Genomic DNA, 21,357 nt, shown 5'->3' on the forward strand with positions numbered 1-21,357 from the left:
AACACCTCCAAATGACCGCAAGTCCATAACTATTGACTCAAGTTTGATGGTCTTGATGTCTATCCCCAGGTTTTTGGGGACAAGGAACACATTAAGAGAACTTTGAATATCACCGAGATCACTGACATAAAATAATAACAATGATAACAATTTTCGTCATTGTGTTAAGCAGCTGTTCTTTACGAATATAACTAGCCGCGGTAGTTCAATGACAAAGCGCTGGCACGGTAATCAGACGATCCGATCCCGATTTTTCATAAAAACGGTCAACGGTATAATACGACCAATGGTAATGGTCTCTTTATCAGTTTTAATGCATGAGACCATGCCATATAATTCGATGGTCTCCTTAACAATTTTAATATACGAGACCATGTCGTATACCTCGATGGTCTCTTTAACAATTTTAATACATGATACCATAATATAGCACCGTGATGGTCTCTTTAACAGTTTTAGACCATACATTTAATTGCTAATGCAGTTTCGTACACTTTGTACTTCCGGTGATTGTAGAGATTTGAAATTTGCTGAAGGTGTTCCGGGTCACTAATTATGAACTCACGCCAAATTTCAGACAAATCGGTCAATAACTTTTGATTTTACATAATATAGCAACGTGGTGGTCTCTTGAACAGTTTTAATATATGAGACCATATATTTAATTCCTAATGCACATTCTTACACCTAGTACTTTCCGCGATCGTAGAGACTTGAAATTTGCTGCGGGTGTTCAGGGTCACTAATTATGAACTCATATCAAATGTCAGACGAATCGGTTAATAACTTTTGATTTTACACGCCTTTTTTATCAGTTTAAAAGCGTACCTTGGTGGTCTCTATTAGTAGGTGCAGGACGGCCGCACTACACGCAAAACAAAAATCTACAAGATAAACCTGCGGACAAGACAGAACGTAGACATTGCACCAAATAAACAGATATCAAATCAAGTGAATGGATCCGGGGGCCTGCCGTAAGCTTCCATTGCGCTGTACAATCCCGGGCCTGTGGTGACACAGACTTCTCTGAAAACAATCAGGATTACAAAAAAGACGCAACAGAAACAATGCGACCAATCTTGACAGTACTATTTTTGATGCATGAGACCATGTCCTATACCTCGATGGTCTCTTTAACACGGACCATAATGGTCTCTTCAACAGTTTTAATATATGAGACCTGATATTTAATTCCTAATGCACTCATATCAAATTTCAGACGAATCGGTTAATAACTTTTGATTTTACACACTTTATTTTAACAGTTTAAAAGTGTACCTTGGTGGTCTCTATACTATTTTTGATGCATGAGACTATGTCGTATACCTCAATGGTCTCTTTAACACGGACCATAATATAGTACCGTGATGGTCTCTTCAACAGTTTTAATATATGAGACCATATATTTAATTCTTAATGCACTTTCGTACACGTTGTACTTCCCGTGATTCTAGAGACTTGAAATTTGCCGAGGGAGTTCAGGGTCACTAATTATGAACTCACATCAAATTTCAGACGAATCGGTCAATAACGTTTGATTTTACCTAATATAGCACCGTGGTAGTCTCTTGAACAGTTTTAATATATGAGACCATCTATTTAATTGCTAATGCACTTTCGTACACCTAGTACTTTCCGTGATCGTAGAGACTTGAAATTTGCTGAGGGTTTTCAGGGTCACTAATTATGAACTCACACCAAATTTCAGACGAATCATCTGTCAATAACTTTTGATTTTACACATCTTTTCTTTAACAGTTTGAATGCGTACATTGGTGGTCTCTATACTATTTGTAATGCACGAGGTCATGTCGTATACCTCGATGGTCTGGAATTATGAACTCACGCCAAATTTTAGACGAATCGGTCAATTACTTTTGATTTTACACACCGTGTTTTAATAGTATGAATGCTTACCTTGATGGTCTCTATACTATTTTTAATACATGAGATCATGTCGTATACCCCGATGGTCTCTTTAACAATTTTGATGCATGAGACCATAATATAGCACCGTGATGCACTTTCGTACACATATGACTTCCCGTGATCGCAGAGACTTGAAATTTGCCGAGGGGTGTCAGAGTCACATAATTCGATGGCCTCTTTAACAATTTTAATATATGAGATCATGTCGTATACCTCGATGGTCACTTTAACAAATTTAATACATGAGACCATAATATAGCACCGTGATGGTCATCTCAACAGTTTTAATATATGAGACCATATATATTTCTAATGCACTTTCGTACACGTAGTACTTCCCGCGATCGTAGAGACATAATATTTGCTGAGGGTGTTCAGGGTCACTAATTTTTAATGCATGAGACACTGTCTTGGTGGCCTCTTTATCAATTCTAATTTACGACAGCACATCGTACCTATGTGGTCCTTTCAACATTTTTAATGCATGGGACAATGTCGTACCCTATCTTGATGGTCTCTTTAACTATTGCGATGGTCCCTTTATCAATTTTAATGTACGAGACCACATCGTACCTTGGTGGTCGCTTTAACATTTTTAAAGCATGAGATAATGTCGTACCCTATCTTGTGTATCATACTGTTGGGTCTCGTGAAATTGAAACTTTTAAGTAGACCTCCAAGGTTCTACATAGTCCTGCGTATTATACGATGAGGTCCCATGTAATAAAACTGATATAGGGACCACCAACTTGCAAAATTATTATACGATATGGTCCCTTGTTTTATGGCACATGGTTCCATGAAATTAAAGTTGTTTAATAGGCCAGCAAGGTACAAAATAATCCTGTGTATTCTACGATATGCATTAAAACTGTTAAGGGCCCATGAAGGTACATTATCGCCTTTTTATTTTACTCGATATTTTTTTAAGTTTTCTGTGAACAGGAAACTGTTTAGCTGAGGTTTAAATGCATTTCAGGAGTAAATGGTTTGTAATGTTTTAAGGCAATGAATTCCCAAAGAGAAAAGGAAAGTATGTGAACGATCTATTTGTAATTTCAAGATTCACTTATCTTTGATGCAAAAATTGCCATTCACAAGTTGGCATGTGAAATTACACCTAAGTGTTTAATTATAATGGTGGTATGGTATATGTTTATGGTTTATGCCATAATATTTGATAATACGTGTATTTAATAAAGAGATAGTCTGTATTTTCAACTGTAGAATTACAAAAATAACAGTAAATTATATGTTGAATATATCTAAAACGAAATGTTACTATTTTTTAATTTTTTGCTATTCTAGACAGTTGGAATTCGATATAAGTGTAGACCATATTGTCGCTTCCCGGTCAATATTTCCCCCATAGCTCACTGTATGACGTACATGTATGCTCGTCGCCATTACCCCAGTCGGGACAGAACAGCAGGACGTTAAACCCCATTTCATCAAAAAATATGTAAAGGTTTCCCAATTAAGTACAAAAAAACTTATTTTCAACTTTTGAAATACTACAATTAAACGTACTCCTTGGCAAGAATCGTGTAAGAATGGTGTCAGTATATCGCCCTCCTTCAGCACGTGTTGTGGATTTCCTGACAGAATTTGCTGAACTACTCAAAAATCTGAATACTGGACCTGGTCATTTACTAATTTTATTCTTGGACATTTCAATATTCATAATGATACAGTCAATGATTCGAAAATTATATTTTTTTACTAGTGTTAGACGCATTTAGTTTAAAACAGCATGTGGATGTGTCAACCCATAGCCATAATCACATTCTTGATCACGTGATAACGAGAGAACACAATACCATTATTCAATCATGTGGCGTTGTTGATCATCAGATATCGGATCACTACAGTTTATTCTGCGATCTGTTGTTTCCTAAACCTGAACCAATAAAGAGGACAATAGATTTCAGAAAAACAAAAAAACATTCCTATTGATAAATTTAGAAGCGATATTAATAATTCATTACTTCTGAGTACCATTGCCACCAACCCGGATACCCACCAACAAAAGGATGTTTACAATGACATTCGTTCTGAGATACTGGAAAACATGCTCCACTGAAAACAAAAGAAATCATTATTCGGCTCAATAAAGAATGGTACACTGACGAAATAAGTGATCATAAGTTTAAACGCAGGAAAGCCGACAAAACATGGAGAAAAAACAATCTGGAAATTCATAGACAAATTAACAATAAGGCTCGAACTACCACTAACAATTTAATTGAATTGACTAAACGATCTTTCACTAAGTACTGTCTGTTATCAAACACACATAATCTACGTGAAGTCTACAAAATTACAGTATGCTAAAACCAAGAAAAGCAAAGGTTCTGCCATCGGTTCAAAATGATGCTAGCCTATCAGATCAATTTTTTAAAATTTTCCCAGATGCCCCCCCCCCCCCGAAAAATCGGCGCCCCCAATGGGCCTTTCCATTAGACGCAATACGAAGCCAACGACAAACGTGACCATATCAGTATGGGCGCCCCGTAAAGCCGAGAGACATTGATTGGGCGCCCACGATGAGATTGGTGGGCGCCCAACCAATGCCACATGTCGTTATATATTAGATCCCACCCAAATGGCGAGGCGCATCATAATGAATCACGTGATCTGTGGGGTGCCTTACCCTGGAGGGGCGCCTATAATGACATGATTGGTGGTCGACTTATAATTATTATTATTATTATTCGTCTTCTATAGCACTCCATTATATCCGGTCATATTTCTAAGCGCTTAACAAATGTCACATCACCGTTTATTGTAATAATATTTAAACAAGTTTGTTTTAACTCCGATTTAAATTTAACATAAGTTGAACTTTCTCTAATTGTTCTTGGTAGCCTATTCTACATACGGGCACCACTTACAGTGAAAGATAAATTTCCTCTGAGTTTCTTGTAAGCAGGCACAGATAATAAGGTAGTATCTGTAGACGAACGAACATTTGGTCTGTTTGTTGAATGTGAATAATTGTTTCATGTAGGAGGGAGCAGTATCCGAAAACAAAGCTTTATACACATTTGATAGCACTTTAAAGTCGATCCGGGCTTTCACAGGCAGCCAATGAAGACTTTTAAGAGTTGCTGTTACATGATCTCTAGAAGATCACTTGGCAATTAGTCGAGCACAGATATTTTGTACAACTTGAAGACCGTTGACAGAGAAATCTGGAATGCCAGCCCTGGCACCCCACCAATCATGCCATTTGGGCGCCCCATTGATCAAGTCGTGGGCGCCCAACCAATCTCACTCTGCATTATGCATTTATGTGCGGCCCGACAATCATATATTGTCGGGGTGATAGCGAAACAAATCACTAATTATCTACAAGCTAACGATCTTCATGAACCATCGCAATCTGCTTATAAAGAAGGTCACAGCACAGAGACAGCACTTTTGAAAGAAAAGCTGATGTTGATGCAACATTGGACAGGAATCTTGGCATCAAAATTATATTTCTAGATCTAAGTGCGGCATTTGATATTATCGACCATAGCATTCTGTTTAATCGACTGCAGTTATTCCCACAATCAAAGGATCTGCGTTTCTTACTGTATGTACTTCCACTTGATAACATTATTAATAAATACGGTATCAGCTATATCATGGTTTTGCCGGTGATACGCAATTGCATAACACATTCATTCCTTCAGACCAGATGTCAACACATAGTGCCCTAAAGAAGCTAGAATCCTGTATCAGTGATATTCGGACATGGGTGAATCAAATCAAATTAATATATATATCGAAAGGAACCGAGTGGTTGATTTGTAAAGCAAGACAATTTTATTCACGAATTTGAATTAAATAGCGACAGGCGTACCTCACGGAGAAAAGAAATGTGTCTTACCTTTCTGTTTTATTAGATACATCAGAAGGAATAATTTTTTTTTTTTGATACGAATATGTTATATGATTTTAGCACCAAATAGGAAGAAAAATAAAGCAGATTAAACAAGCCAACAGTGAGGCTGGTGTCCCCCGCCGAAATCCCCAAATAAATAGATGACACATATTAATCAATCGCACATCTATTTTTTTCAAAAGTATCGAGCAATCAAACTGATTATCAACTATACACCAAGTTTAATCACTCTCTATCAGATAGAATCAAATTTATCTTGTCCCAAAGCATCGACCAAGGAAATTGCATATCGCTGCTTAGCTTTAGCTCGATATGTTAATCATTGAACTCAGTAAAGACGAACATCTACATCAAGTTTAAACATTCTGCCTCAATTAGAAGCAGAGTTGTTAGCCTAAGCGGACAATTCTTATCATCGAACTTAGTCAAAGGTATTGATGTAATGAAACTATACACCAAGTTTCATCACTCTCACTTAATTAGAACTAAAGTTATTGTGTCCCAAAGCATCAACCAATCAAATTGCTTATCTCTACTTACCATAAGCAGAAAATGCTCATCTTCGCACTCTATCAAGACATTGACCTCATAAACACCTACACCAAGTTTGAGCATTCTAGCTCAATTAGAAGGAGAGTTATTGTGTTCCAAAGTCTCGGCCAATCAAATTACTTATCGCTCTGCTTACCCTGAGCAGAAAATGCTCTTTATCGAACTTAGTCAAGGTATTGATGTAATGAAACTATACACCCAGTTTCATCACTCTCCCTTAATTGGAACTAACTTTATCGTGTCCCAAAGCATCAACCAATCAAATTGCTTATCTCTGCTTACCCTAAGCAGAAAGTGATCATCTTCGAACTCCATCAAGGCATTAACCTAATAAACACCTACACCAAGTTTGAACATTGTAGCTCAATTAGACAGACAGACAGACGGACGGACGAACCCATTTTAATAGTCCCCGGCTTTCTTCGAAAGGCGGGGGACAAAAATTTGAAAAATATTAAGAAAAAAAACCAGAAAATATTTTGAAAAAATCACATAGGTGCCCCATATAAGGGCGTGCCTGTCCCCATGTACCTGTGGTGAGATCGGTCTGTCAAGACCTAAAACCATTAAATGCAAAAAGGTACTAAATTATACTGAATATAGGCCTAAGTAAAATAGGAAGAAAAATAAAGCAGATTAAAAATATTGAAAAATATTAAGAAAAAAAAACATAAGGGCGTGCCTGTCCCCATGTACCTGTGGTTCTCACAGCATTTTCTGAAGATTTGTCCAAATAAAATAATACTAGGCCTCATGAACACTTTGCATTTTGTGAAGATTTGTAAAGTTTAAATATTAGGCCGCATGATCTAGGCCTACTTTTAAAAACGGATCAGCTCTTTCAAAAAAGTCCCGATAAGAAGGCAGAATATCTCCCTGCATTTTGTGAGGAGTTGTTAAATATCATAGGCCTACTAGGCCTCATAATATAGGCCTACCTATTTCTAAAAACCGTAATTTGCTGTCAAAAAAAAGGTATAGGCCTATATATTTCTAAAAAAAAAAGGTGATCAGCTCTCCAAAAAAAAAGTCATAATATGCAGGCAGGATATCTCACAGCAGTTTGTGAAGATTTGTCAAATTAAGATAATACTAGTCCTCATGATAAAGGCCAACCTATTTCTAAAAAAACAGTGATCAACTATCAAAAAAAATAAATAAGGACACACGATATGCAAGATCTTCAATTATATGGCAGCACATTTGTCTGATTTTTATTACATTTTTTTTCCGCAGGTGAATGAAAGCAAAAACGTTTGTGACAGGTTATACCAGAATTAAATAGAACTTGGTGTTCTATTAATGGTAGGCATATACGGTTCTAATTGTGACAGAATTCTAACACAAGTTAGGCATCATGTAATTATCTAACATGATTCGGGAACCACTGTGGCTAAGTGAATAAGACGCTGGCTTGCTAGCCGGGAGGTCACAGGTTCCATCCCGGTGTTGGCTGAGAAAGTTCGACATTTTCCACTATGGTTTCCCCTTGTCAGTACGTGGTGCAGTAAGGAGGGCCTGACTAGGACAGCTGTCTAGTCGTTTAGATGGGACGAAAAACCGAGGTCCAGTCTACTCATTGGGGTGTACGTAAAAGATTCCTTTGGCAGTTAGAATTCGATATAAGAGTAGGCCGTATTGCGGCTGTCCGTGCAAAATTTCCCTGTCTAGTCATTCTGATGGGATAAAAAAAAAATCAAGGGTCTCTTGGCATGCACGTAACAGAACCAATGACATTTGGCAATCGAAATAAGCGTAGGCTGTGGAGCTGCTGTTCAGTCAAATATTCTTAATTTTATTTCATTTCAATTTTCTACATTTCGGGAACCGTAGCATTGTAAATATTATGGAAGCTACAAGCAAACTGATGTTTGAAAGAAGCCTATTTTGAAATAGAGAGTGAATTAGATATCAACCCTAAGTTTGGATTGGCACCAAGTTCATTTTTGATAGACTACCAAGAACATTTGTCGATCTGCGAATCAGAACGAAATAATTAATTTTGTTTTTTAATGGAAATAATAAATTTGAAATGTGAATAGTTGTGGATTTGAAAGCTTATATGTTTATTTACATTAGCAATATAATAGACCCACAAAATCCAAAGACATTACTATGCTGATCTATCCTTATACTTTAAACTGTGTAAAGCTAAACTTGTGACCTCGAAAATTTGCTCAAGAAAATATACCATAGTTGCATTCACATTGCACTTTAAATTTGTATAGATTTACATGCCAAGAAATGTTTAACACATTTGGTAATTTACATGATCAAAGAGAAACTTTACCAGATACATGGCGAAAATAAAGTATGACATATTTTTATTCACTGTGTACATGTTTAGTTTTCATTGCCAATGGTTGGATAAATCTAACTTAACAATGCATTTATGTAGCCCAATTCTTGTAACAGTATGGTAGTAATGTCATACATTTGTTAGTGTATGTTTAAAATTAAAAGGGACATAAAGCTACATACACATAAATTCAATAGAGTTGCATTATAAAATGTTCGATTTACATGCACGTAAATGCAAGTCTTACCTACATTTAAAGGCAAAAAGAAATGTTCTTTAAATTAAAGGAAAATTCTGTTATTTCACAGGATACCTGTTGATAGACAAATTAAAGAAATAACCCACATAACTTGTCGGAAAGTTTCAGCTCAATGTATTTTGCCATTTGAAAGGGGTTATGTACATGTAACATATTTTTGGAATTCCACTTTAATATTTCATGAACTAATTAATAAATGTGGCGAAATGTGAAAATATCTGATATGAATAAATCTCTAAGTGTCCCAAATAATATTTTGAAAATTGTGATCTGTGTATAAAAGTTACAATAAATATTTTTATGCCATCATAAAGGTGGGTGCGAGTCAAATTCAATTCAAAATTCATAAATTTTGCAGTTTACCGAATACATGTACATATGAGAGCTATGTATAATAGAAATTGGCTTTTACACAAATATCAGGTTCATTTCATTGAGTGAGGTACATTCTCCCAATATTCAGTTCGATAGAAATATTTCACAATGATTTCATTTAATAGATTAATTGAAATTATTTCAAAACAAAGAAATGTGTAAATAAAAGTGGCTAATGTACAGTTAAGAGTTCAATGTAATTCCAATTCTTTACAAGATTTCTTTACAAGAGAAATATGCATTTCAAAGTCATTCAGGCACTCGCATGAATCAATCGCTCAGTGCCGGTGGTTATTTAAGCATTATATTTACGTCCTTGTCCATGTTAGAAATTTATCGGTTTAAAAATCCCTGTGGTCATCAAATGAAAATTGTTCATAAAAGTAAATACAGAGACTTCTATATTGGTGGGCTGAAAAAAAAATACATATTAATTATTAGTATGTTTGAACATAATATAATTTTTCTTCAGGCGATTTCAGTGTCCACAAATAATTTTTACCCCTGAATTAATAAAAATGAAGTTTTTGTTTTAAGTTATGCTTATATTAATAGACAGTTTTCAGATTGTTTAGGCTACGACTTTACAGATGGGTTTAATAATCAAATCAATCTCAATGCCAAGAAAGTACCACTGCGTTCAGGTAGTTGGAATTTGCACAAGACTTTGAAAAGGGTTTTTAAAGAGTTCCTTTAGGCTTCAACCGGCATCTTTTAATTTCCCCCAAAAGGCCCTAATTTATGTACAAATCCACCCCTTTTGATATTCATTTCTTCATGATTATAATGTGATTCGTCTCACAATGAAAAAATATTCCACTGATATTCTGCTTAGCTGCACATTATTCTCCAATTGGATAAAAGTATTTAAATTTAAATTTAAAAACAAAATATTCAGCTAGATCTACATCTCATTATTTTGCCTTTTTATTTTTTTATTTATTTAAAAAAATTTGTAAAATAAGAAGCATAAGGCTGCTCACTTAAATATATTACTTGGAAAACACTTTTCGAAGTTCAGTGCTTTGGGAAGTGGATGAATGTGTGTATGACTATTCTAAGTCAAACGACAATCTGTAATTTGGTATTTCCGTGAGCGTAAGCCCAGAAATGTTTTTCAGGCAATTGTCCCCGGTATTAACCAGTCACTACATTATTATTTTTCAATCGCTTGATTTATATTTTCTCAAATAAATGGAACGATGACTAGATTGTACAAATTATAGGCCAAACTAATGATAATGCCTGCTTTTACAACAGAGTCTTATCGTACAGGGCCCTGTTTCACAAATAATTAAATCTCCTTTAAATTGTTTTAAACTAAAATTCTACCCTAATTTAAGATAGATGCGTTTCACAAAACGATTTTAAGCATTTTAGATAAAATCCACTAAAATAATATTGTAAGTTAAAATTGAATCTTAACTTAAAATAGTGGCGTTTCACAAAACTTAGGGACAGTTTTAACTAAAATCAATTTTAACTTAGGACAGCCCTCACCCTCTTCTAACTTAAAATCATGACATTAACAAAGATTGATTAGACCTACGTTGTGAGATCTATTGCGACATAATATAGATTATTTGTAATAGTGATAATATTGCCAATGGCCCGGGTTATATAATTTAAACATATAGACCGGAGGCTCAGCGCGGATAGGTATCCATCAAATGGGCACAAAATCAGACCCAACTTTTCTATATTAAAATTTTACGTAGAATAAGATGCCGGGTGGTAATTTGCACTGAAAGCGAATGGGCATTGTATCATGAAAATATGCTAAAAATGATCGAAAGTAATCACTCTTTTCAATAAAAATGTAATCTTGCTAATTTCACCTTTAGTCATAGTGAACCTGGAGGTCTAATGGTGAAATTTTCCGTTTTTGCACTAGGAAGATTTAAAGCAATTAAATGTAAGCGTAAAATATAAAAACTAAAGCAAAACCTGTTCTAATTGATAGTAGGAACATTTAAAACTTATTTAAAACGAGAGAGAGAGAGACAGAGAGAGTTGGGTTTTAGCATCCACTAGACAAAATCTAGGTCACAAACACATGGTTCAATTTTATTTGAATAATTCGCTTGCGCAAAGGCAGATTTAGTAGTAGGAGGAAACCGGAGGACCCGGAGAAAACCCACGAACACGTACAACCAGGGAATCGAAACCCCGCCATAATAGACACGCCATATGCAAAGTATTTATGGTTTTGGAGTTATGATGATTTATATAGAAGCCAAGGATATTTTATATTGGGAAAAAATCATTTTAATTTAGTAAGATAGATAGCCGTTATCCAATAAGGAGTGTGGCACTTTGACATTTTCAAGGTATTATTGAAAGGGTCCCTGGGACTGACATTTCAAATGTAGACATCGGAACATTGGCTATTTCGTGTATTAGTTTAAAAGTTGTTAAATACTTTTAAAATTCGACAATACTTTATTAATATACTGAGCGCCATGGAAAACGCATCACTTTTTTTTCCCAAATATTTTATTACTAGGTGGTTTTGTATGTATAATATTATGCAATAGTATGAACTATTGTTTCACACAATGCTACCAAATGCAAAAAATATCGACCCGTGTGCAAAAAAAAAAATTGCACGAGATGCACATGAAAAACCCAATATTCACGTGCAGCATTGTGTGTGAGCCCTTTAAAATCATGTTTTCAACTTAATGTGCAGTACATGAACTGTGAAACGTCAATCTGTCATAATGTGTTGTTGGACGTGTGAAGGAATCGAGCTAGAGATGCCGAGACTTACTGAAAATCAACGGAATGAAGCCATGGGAATGACCAGGGCTGGCATGTCTACACGTGCTATTGCCAGACACTTCAATTGTCACCAGTCCACTATTGTAAGGTTGGTGGAACGTGGTCGAGTTACTGGATCAACACGTGACCGTCAACGTCCTGGTCCACAACGCCTTACAACCCAGGATCAAGACCGCTACATCCGGGTCACTCATCTGCGTGACAAATTCCGCCCACGACTCGAACAAGTGCAGCAGTCGTCGGAAGACAAGGACCAGTAAGTGCCAACACCGTAAGACGTCGTCTAAGAGAAGTAGGACTCCGTGCACGACGACCTTATAGTTAGAGCTATCCTCAGGGATCATCACCGTCAGCGGCGTTTGATATGTGCTCAAGGACACCAGACATGGAGAAGAGTAGACTGACAAAGTGTGGGGCCATACTATATACCGGAAAACACTGAAAAACACCGGAAAACACCATTTTATACTGAATACCGGAAAACACCGGAAAAACACTAAATACCGGAAAACACCGGAAAAACACTAAATACCGGAAAACATCCTAAATACCGGAAAACATCCTCAATACCGGAAAACACCCTAAATAGGTAACCCGGAGCCTGGTCCTCTGTGTGCGGTTTTGGACCAAGTGAGCGCCGATGAAGGAAGGTCAAGGTCATTACGATGTTCGTTTTACAAATAGCCCCCCCCCCCGTCCCCCCCAAAAAAATCCGATTTTTTTTCTCCAAAATTTTGTTGATGCCTATTATGTTTTGGATGTTTTAAAAGACGCAATCAGTCTACCTCCATCATTGACCATATTTTATTTTGTATTTTAGTTTTAGTTTTCAGTAAATTTCAGTAGATTTCAATGTTTCAGTATTTCAGTAGATTAAACACTGCCATCGGAGGGCCCCATTATATGCCGGTTGCGCCGGTCTCCTGATTCTTACCAGTAACGCTGGCATCAGGGTGGTACGAATTAGTGGAAGTTACGACTAGGCCAACTCCTCCCTAGGTAACAAAAAATCGCATCATAAAACAGCAAGTATCATCAAAAGCGAATTAATAAATCTCTGAATAGTTCGAGTTGAAGTTCCAGGTTTAACCGCTATGTGTCCTAATCACCAAACGAAATGGATGCCACGCAATTCTCTCACAGGCTGTAATCTGAAAAGTGTCTATCCTTTCCAAGAGCTATCCATCACGTTGGAAGGGCTACAAATCTACATGTTTCTGAGCTTACTTTCATTCCAGGGTCAAATATAATCACTTGAACCATAATAATATTCAACATATTCCATCATATTCCGGGGGCCGCACACAGGATTTTTTTCTGGATTACTCTTCGAGCTTTTTTCCCCAACTTGTTGACCAGTTTTCCTTGAGAAAACTCCAACTTTCGCCCAATTGTCCATGAGAAAACTACATATTCTATCTTACTGCATTGACCAGGCTCCGGGTTACCTATTTAGGGATTTTCCGGTATTTAGGGTATTTTCCGGTATTTAGTGTTTTTCCGGTGTTTCCGGTATTCAGTATAACATGGTGTTTTCCGGTTGTTTTCCGGTGTTTTCCGGCGGTTTTCCGGTGTTTTCCGGTATATAGTATTGCCGCAAAGTGTGCTCTTCAGTGATGAGAGTCGCTTTCATCTTTATCACGCTGATGGCCGTCAACGTGTGTGGAGACGTCTTGGTGAACGTCTTGCAGACTGCTGCGTCTTTGAAACGAGACGATGGGGTGGGGGAAATGTAATGGTGTGGGAAGGCTTCACATTTCATCACCGGGCCGCCCTACACATTTGCAGGGGTCGCGTTAATGCTGTAGCCTACTGTGATGATGTCTTGCAACCAATTGTTGTTCCGATGTTTCGAGCGCACCCACAACTTCAGCACTTCCAAAAATTTGCCCCAGGCCTTCTTTCAAACATTGGTAAATTCCATGCGACGTCGCTGCACAGCGTGCGTAAGAGCCCTTGGACACACGCGCTACTGACATCTGTGTCGTACTTTTGGCTTTGACCCCTCTGACATTGTACCGTTGATTACAGATTAAACATCCATAAGTGTACAAATGTGTTGTTATTGATGTGTTCCCATTTGAATATTGTTCACAATAAGAAGCAAAATAAATAAGATATGTTTACAGGATCATTTTGTTATACGAAAAACTAAGTGATGCGTTTTCCATGGCGCTCAGTATATGTGTCATCTATTTATTTTGGGATTTCGGCGGGGGACATCACTGTTGACTTGTCCCTTAAACTGTTTACGTTCCATGTTGTTACTAGTAGGACCATTATGAAAAGTAAAATAGATAAAAGGTAAACAGTAGCTAAATTAATGTTTCTTGTCCACTTCGTTCACTTTCATTATCCATTAGCTTCAGCTTATACAATCGGTCCTTTTTGAGTTGTATTCACTGCCGATATAATCGAGTAGTCATTCTCATCAATATCAGAAATTTCCGTTCCGTTGTGTTCATATCCAGTGGATTAGGTTGGGGTTATAAAACCACACACATGCATTGTCTCGTTATTATTCATAGCTTTCTCTTGTTTGTCATACTTTGTTCGTTTCCACACCAGTTTGGGGGAGACTCATCTTCACTCGCGTTGTGAGTTTGCTAAATGGTCGTCATCACGCACATTTGTTACATCGTATTTTCCCGCGTTTATTGCTTGCTCTGTTTCTATACAGTGAGTAGGGTTGACAATTAAGTCGGTATCTTTAGGCTCTGTGATTTCACTCCACATATGTTGATCATGATCACATTCGCCTTCTTCCAAATAGCACTGACACTTATTTGAAACACTATTACACGTATCACAAAAGGATTCGGGACACCCATACGCCATGTGACCAAAATGTCTAAACTTATTACATCTAATTTTGGGGCACCTAGAAATTAAATGGTGTGGGAAAAAACATTTAAAGCAGACCTTGCTCTGTTTATTATGCAGAACCCTTAAACTTCTTATTCCCTCGTCTGTGTTGAAATTCATCGCCCACGGTAAGGATGTAACGTGTGGTGGAAACTTGCATTTCACATGCCTGGTACCGTTGGCACAAGTTTTAAACTTATCATAGAAGTGACGGATAATTGGACCAGCTATTTCTACCCCATGTAATTCTAGTTTCTGCAGTATAATCTCATCTTCAACGTGAATCAGAATATTCACAAACGAAACAACGGTATATGGAGAATATAACAGTTCACATTTATAATTTTTTCCACTAACAATAATTCCTTCACACATACCAATCGCACTATCGACTGCATTAAAAGTTATTTCAATTATATTTGGTTGTCTAGAGACACAACCAATGCAACTCCCATCTCCATATTCATTTTCAACTGCTTGAATAATATCATCAATACATACATTTTTCAGATTGATAACATTTACCTTCAGAGTCCGTTCTTTTATATTCTTCCAGGTATCCATGTTGTGAGGGTCCAGACCCTTAAATATCCAGATCACATTCCAAAAAAGCGATGGAAAAAAACAAACACAAAGTCTTATAAACGAGGTCAGTTCCGTTTGACCGCTTCGGGAGCACATTTGAAACACGTCCTTACGCCAGCGCGTATCAATTAACTCCCTAGATGACATTTATCTGATTAATTGCACATTCATCTTTTTCAAAAGTATTGAGCAATCAAACGATCAAACTCAGTCAAGGTTTCGAATTACCTGGTAATGAAACTATACACTAAGTTTAAACACTCTCTATCTTGTCCCAAAGCATCGAACAATGAAATTGCTTAGCACTGCTTAGCTTTAGCGCGAAATGCTGATCATTGAACTCAGTCAAAACATTTACCTAATGAACATCTACATCAAGTTTAAACATTCTACCTCAATTAAAAGCAGAGTTGTTATGTTCCAAAGTCTTTACCAATTAAATTGCTTATCGCTACTTAGCCAAAGCAGAAAATGCTGATTATCGAACTTAGTCAAGGTATTGATGTAATGAAACTATACAGTAAGTTCCATCAGCCTCACTTAATTAGAAATAAAGTTATTATGTCCCAAAGCATCAACCAATCAAATTGATAATCTCTGCTTACCCTAAGTAGAACTGTTCATCTTCGCACTTCATCAAGACATTCACCTAATGAACGCCTACGCTAAGTGTGAACATTCTATTCTCAAACATCATGGTCAGTAAAGACAGAATTCGAAAAGCTCTTTTTAACATAAGCTGAGTAACGTTTTCACTTCCTGTGCAACATAGCCCGTTTTAGCTTTGATTGCTCTTGGTTGTGACTTTTTGGGACCAGGAACTAGTTGCTAACATCTACTCATCCTGTTCTTCTTGTTATTAGACCGGCAGCCCAAACCTTCGAACTCCAACGAAGGGGATACCAAAGTTCACCTATAGCGTTATTTAAGGGGCCTTTCCCTGTACAATAAAAGTGGACGTCTGTCAGCTTATATCAGGGGTCTGACCTCAGTAGCCCCCTAAACTGACCCCTAAAACATGTCTGGATCCAACATTAGAGGTACTGAGTGAAAAAAATTTATACATGATAAATGAGGTGTTTTAATTATGGAAACAGTAATGACAGACAATATTGGGGGTAACACCCCCCTGACAGACATACCCTAAAGGGGGTCTCTATGGGTCTAAATCCAATATTGGAGATACCAACTAAAAATTTGTCAGATTAAGGGCCATTTGATAGTAAATCATCTACTATGAACGACAGACATTTTAAACAGTGCTTGCCCCCTAACAGACGCCCTCTAGTGAGGAATATTTATGTTGGTGCCAGACTCCATGTTTGAGATACTACACCAAATTGATTTCTATAGTACCTTAGTGTACTTTGAATAAGTTACAGTAGTTGACGGACATTTTAAATGGTGCTTACCCCCTGACAGACGCCCCCATAGTGAGCCATATTTATGTCTTTAGATCCCCTTTAGTGATCTAGACGACATCTGCGACAGACAAGAATTTTTGAATTTTGTGCTGTGTTTCTCTCATTGCATAGTTTCATTTGTATAAATCAAAAATCCAATTTTCGCGGTAAAATGCCGCTATGACCTATATATGGGAAATAAATAATCATGTGAGGTTTTTCTGTCGAGGTTTTTTTTTTAAGTCTTTCTTCCCCAGCATAACCGACGTCGAGGACTTTACCTTGCTTATAAACCGTCTATGTTTACATGTACGCAAAATGAGAATATCCCAGAATTCCCATATTAAAAACCTTAGATCATGTTTTCTTATGGAAAAAAATCTACCCTGGAAGAATAACCTGTTACAGGTTTAAAGAAAAACTTTCAGGGGCCGGTTGCTCAAAGCTCCGTTAACTTTTAACGACCTGTTAACATGGAGTTAACGGATCGTTAATTTTAACGAAGAGAAAGTCTGTTGCTCGAAGCGCCGTTATCTTTAACGTGTCGTTAACTTGCCGTTATATTTAACGAGGGTGTTGGGCTCCGTTATCTGTTCAACGATGGCATTAGTCGGCTGTCAGTAGAAGTATACACTAGGGTCGTGATGGCTTTTATGATACAACCGAATGCTGCATTTATTAATCATATTAATTTGGATATACGACATAGAGAGTACAGAGAAAGGCAGTCAGATTTTGATGAAAATAGTTTACATCAGCGTTATAGGTTCAGGCAAGACTCGATTGATTTCATTGTAAACTTGCTAAGGGCAAATTTAGAAAGACCAACAAAGAGAGGCCATGCACTTTCCGTTGAAAAGCAAGTGCTCATCACCTTGCGTTTCTTAGCAAGTGGCAGCTTTTTACAAGTAGTAGGTGTTGATAAGAGCACAGTCTCTAGATGTGTCCTTAACGTCTGCAAGCCTCTAGTAGAAAAGAGAAGGCAATTTATTAAATGGCCGATTGGTGACGGAGAAGTAGAGGGAGTAAAGCGGGTTTTTTTTTTTATATAAATTAGGCGGTTTTTCAAATGGAATCCGCTGTATCGATGGGACTCATGTGCGGATTCAAGCGCCGACAGTTGATGAAGCATCCTATGTAAACAGGAAAGGCTGGCACAGTATAAATGTTCAGGCAGTGTGCGATCACGAAGGTATTGTAACTTATTCCTAAACTACTAACCTTTGGCTTTGCTTTTGTAAGTTCGATGTTATATAATTCATAACTCTTTAGTGACTTGAGCCTTTAGATTATAATCAACACTACTACTAGTACTAGCATCTGAATTCACAGACTTTCTGTTTGTAGACCAGTCTAAACAGTAGGCCTATGTTACAGTGCATTTCATTGATATGGTTTCACTGAAATATGCTGATCACATATTCTTCCAATATAGGTTGACTGAATGGATTCAAGCCAAAGCAGGTTCTATTATAAAGAATGTATTAGGATATCTGTAGGCTATCTTATAACACTGGCCTGTTTCACATAATTAAACTGACGAGATCAAAGGAGCCAGTCGGTTATTTCCACATGCATGTCCTAATTTATACAATGAGCTATCGTTGGACAACAATTAAAGTTTGTTCAGTAAAATGATTTATATACACCTCATTAGATTTATAATCGACAACCTCACGTGGGGATCTAGATTGACCAATATATGACATCTCAGAAAGTTAACTCGAAACGAAATATAATTTATGTTGCACTGTTGTTTAGACAGTATGTCCGGCGGGACTAAGGGCAGAATATAAATGTTTTATGACAATTTAGATCATTACAATAACACTGTCAATGAATTAATATTGAAAAAAAAATCGATAAATTTCGTCTCGTAGTCATGTGGAATTCTGTTCGGAATTTGAATTTGGCGAAATAAAACTAGGTCATTTCGTCATTTCCTCCTCATAGGTAAATATTATGTGTTAACCGTTATAGGCATTTAACGGTAAATATTTTGTGTGAAGTAAATGGACGGAATCAAGGTTAATCTGGTCGCAGTGTATAGCCTACAACTGAAACATTTAAATTTAGCTGAAAGTGAAAGGAGTAAAGTTCAAATCTTCCAATACTGAAACCCTTAAAAACAAAGTTAAATCACCCCTCAACCAATTCTGGGACAATGATGAAATAGCCAAAACTCTTAATAAATATTAGTACAGTAAGTTCTTCATAATTTTAGACCTAACACTTTTACTTTTGAGAAATTTATTTTAAATGGATCTAGACAAGTTTAAGTTCAGATATGTGCAAACCATTCACTACCAGATATGATTAAGGTGTTCAACAAGCCATCAAGGCTTAATGGTAGACCGAAGAAAAGGTAAAAAAAGTTACATATTTGCCCCTGTTTCAAAACATAATCTATTTTGTTTTTCACACATGTAAACTGACAAATGTGTCAGCTAAATGGTCAGGGTCAGCTCATGACAGCCAAATCTTTAGGACATCTAATCTCTGTGAGCATTTATTGGCAAACAATACACGCATAAGTGATGGATTTGTTCTTGGTGACAGTGGTTACCCCTGCAGGTAAGACTTTAAAACTCAAATTGTCTCGGAAATGTTTGTGACCTTCGTTACAATTAATGATTCTTTAATAATTTTAAAAAATTAAAACAAGATAAAATAAATTATACTATTCATTTAATGGCAAAATAATAAAATACTTATTCCATATTTTGACAGGCCCTTCCTAATGAACCCTTACCTTCACCCAGTGAGCCAGGCCCAGGAGGTTTAATGACCGTCTTTGTAGTACCCGTGTCACCATAGAGAGGACATTTGGACGCTTAAAGCGAAGATTCCATGTACTTCACTCTGAGGTAATTAATTTACGATTACAGTTTACTGTAGAAGAACTAAAGAGCCTGTAACAATATCACATTGGACCTAATTTTAGAGATTTTTAATGGTGAATTCTATGTACCCAGCTAGGTTTATTTCAATAGATCTATGATAGAGTACTAATATGATTATCATCGACTATTATATATATTTCTAGGTTTGTTAAAGGAGCTAAATAATCGCTAATACTTGGGACCTAGAAATTGACCCAAATGGGTCGCAACGCATATAATAATGTAATCTGATTGTATATAAACTGATTTACATTCAATTGTTTCCGTTTTGACTCAAATTTCAATCAAACAGTTATGTCCAGCGAAATATGGCATGAGTCTCAACCGAATAGCAATTTCTAGCGTCTAGTTATTACAATCTATTGCGCATTCTCTCCAGATAAGTTATGGTGTCACCGTTTCGCATGAGTTGTGGAATATGTCTAGACTCGTTCTTTCTGGTCGTTCTGTTAAAACGCACTATGGTACACGATTCAATGGTAAAATGTTTATTTTATCTTAAATATTGGATATCAGAAGCCTACCTTTTCCCGGTAAGATCACAACATCAATGTTGATTTGAATTGACAAATAATTCGTGTTTTCAACATGTAAGACTTTGTATGATATTGAGTTAGAGACTTAGCTACTTTAAGTAGACATACGTGGCACAGAAGCATTCCTTTTTTCATTTAAATATCGTAGATTTTTTTGGTTTCCAGGTTCTTTTGCTTTCATTCATTAATTTCATTTATAGATAAGGATGTCCCCAGAAAAGGTGTGTAGCATTATTGTTGTTTGTGTGGTGCTACACAGTATTGCTAAGAGGTGAGGTGCTTCATAATAGTAATGCTGAAGATGATGAGACAGAGGCCCAACCACCCGTAGATGTATACAATGGCAGGAATGACGGGAAAGGGATCCGGGACCATATTGCCAATACATATTTTAACTGAGGAAGGTAAAACATTCCTTCTGTGTACCGTATAAGGTTAATGAAACAACTGAAGTGTGTGTAAATTGCATCATTTATTAGAATATGAAAATTAAATTGAATTTATATTTTAACACAATATATTCAACATTGCCTAATTCGTGACATACATGTAACTGTAACCAAAACATCTCAAGGAACCAAGGTTCAAATAGACCTTTTGAACTTTAACTGAATCATATATATTTCTACGGAATGAATCGAAATGCAAACTAAGCTTAGGACTAATACATGCATTGGGTAATGTTAACCTAATGGACCAACCTACTAAAAAAATGTTATATGTTAATGTAATATAAATTGTTATAAATGGCCCCTAGACCTAGTAATTAAGTAGCCTTCACTGTATGGACACATTCATTGAAGTACACTAATCCAAGACAGTTAACTACTAAGAAGTCATTAGTTCACCACCTACATGCCACCGGATTTTCATAATCTTTTCTTCCACTCACATATCAATCAACTTGATCTCGGAGACCAAATCACCATGATAGTGCCCTAAAATTAACCATTATATAAATAAAAACAAAGTCCT

The 21,357-nt window shown here is 36.5% G+C and overlaps 1 pseudogene; it reads left to right on the forward strand.

The window, feature by feature from the left end:
- The window catches only part of LOC130012896 (putative nuclease HARBI1), a 99,667-nt pseudogene that overhangs the window by 58,054 nt on the left and 20,256 nt on the right, over positions 1–21,357 (forward strand).

This window comes from Patella vulgata, chromosome 5 (genome assembly GCF_932274485.2).
Source record: "Patella vulgata chromosome 5, xgPatVulg1.2, whole genome shotgun sequence".
NCBI classification, from domain to species: Eukaryota; Metazoa; Mollusca; class Gastropoda; family Patellidae; genus Patella; species Patella vulgata.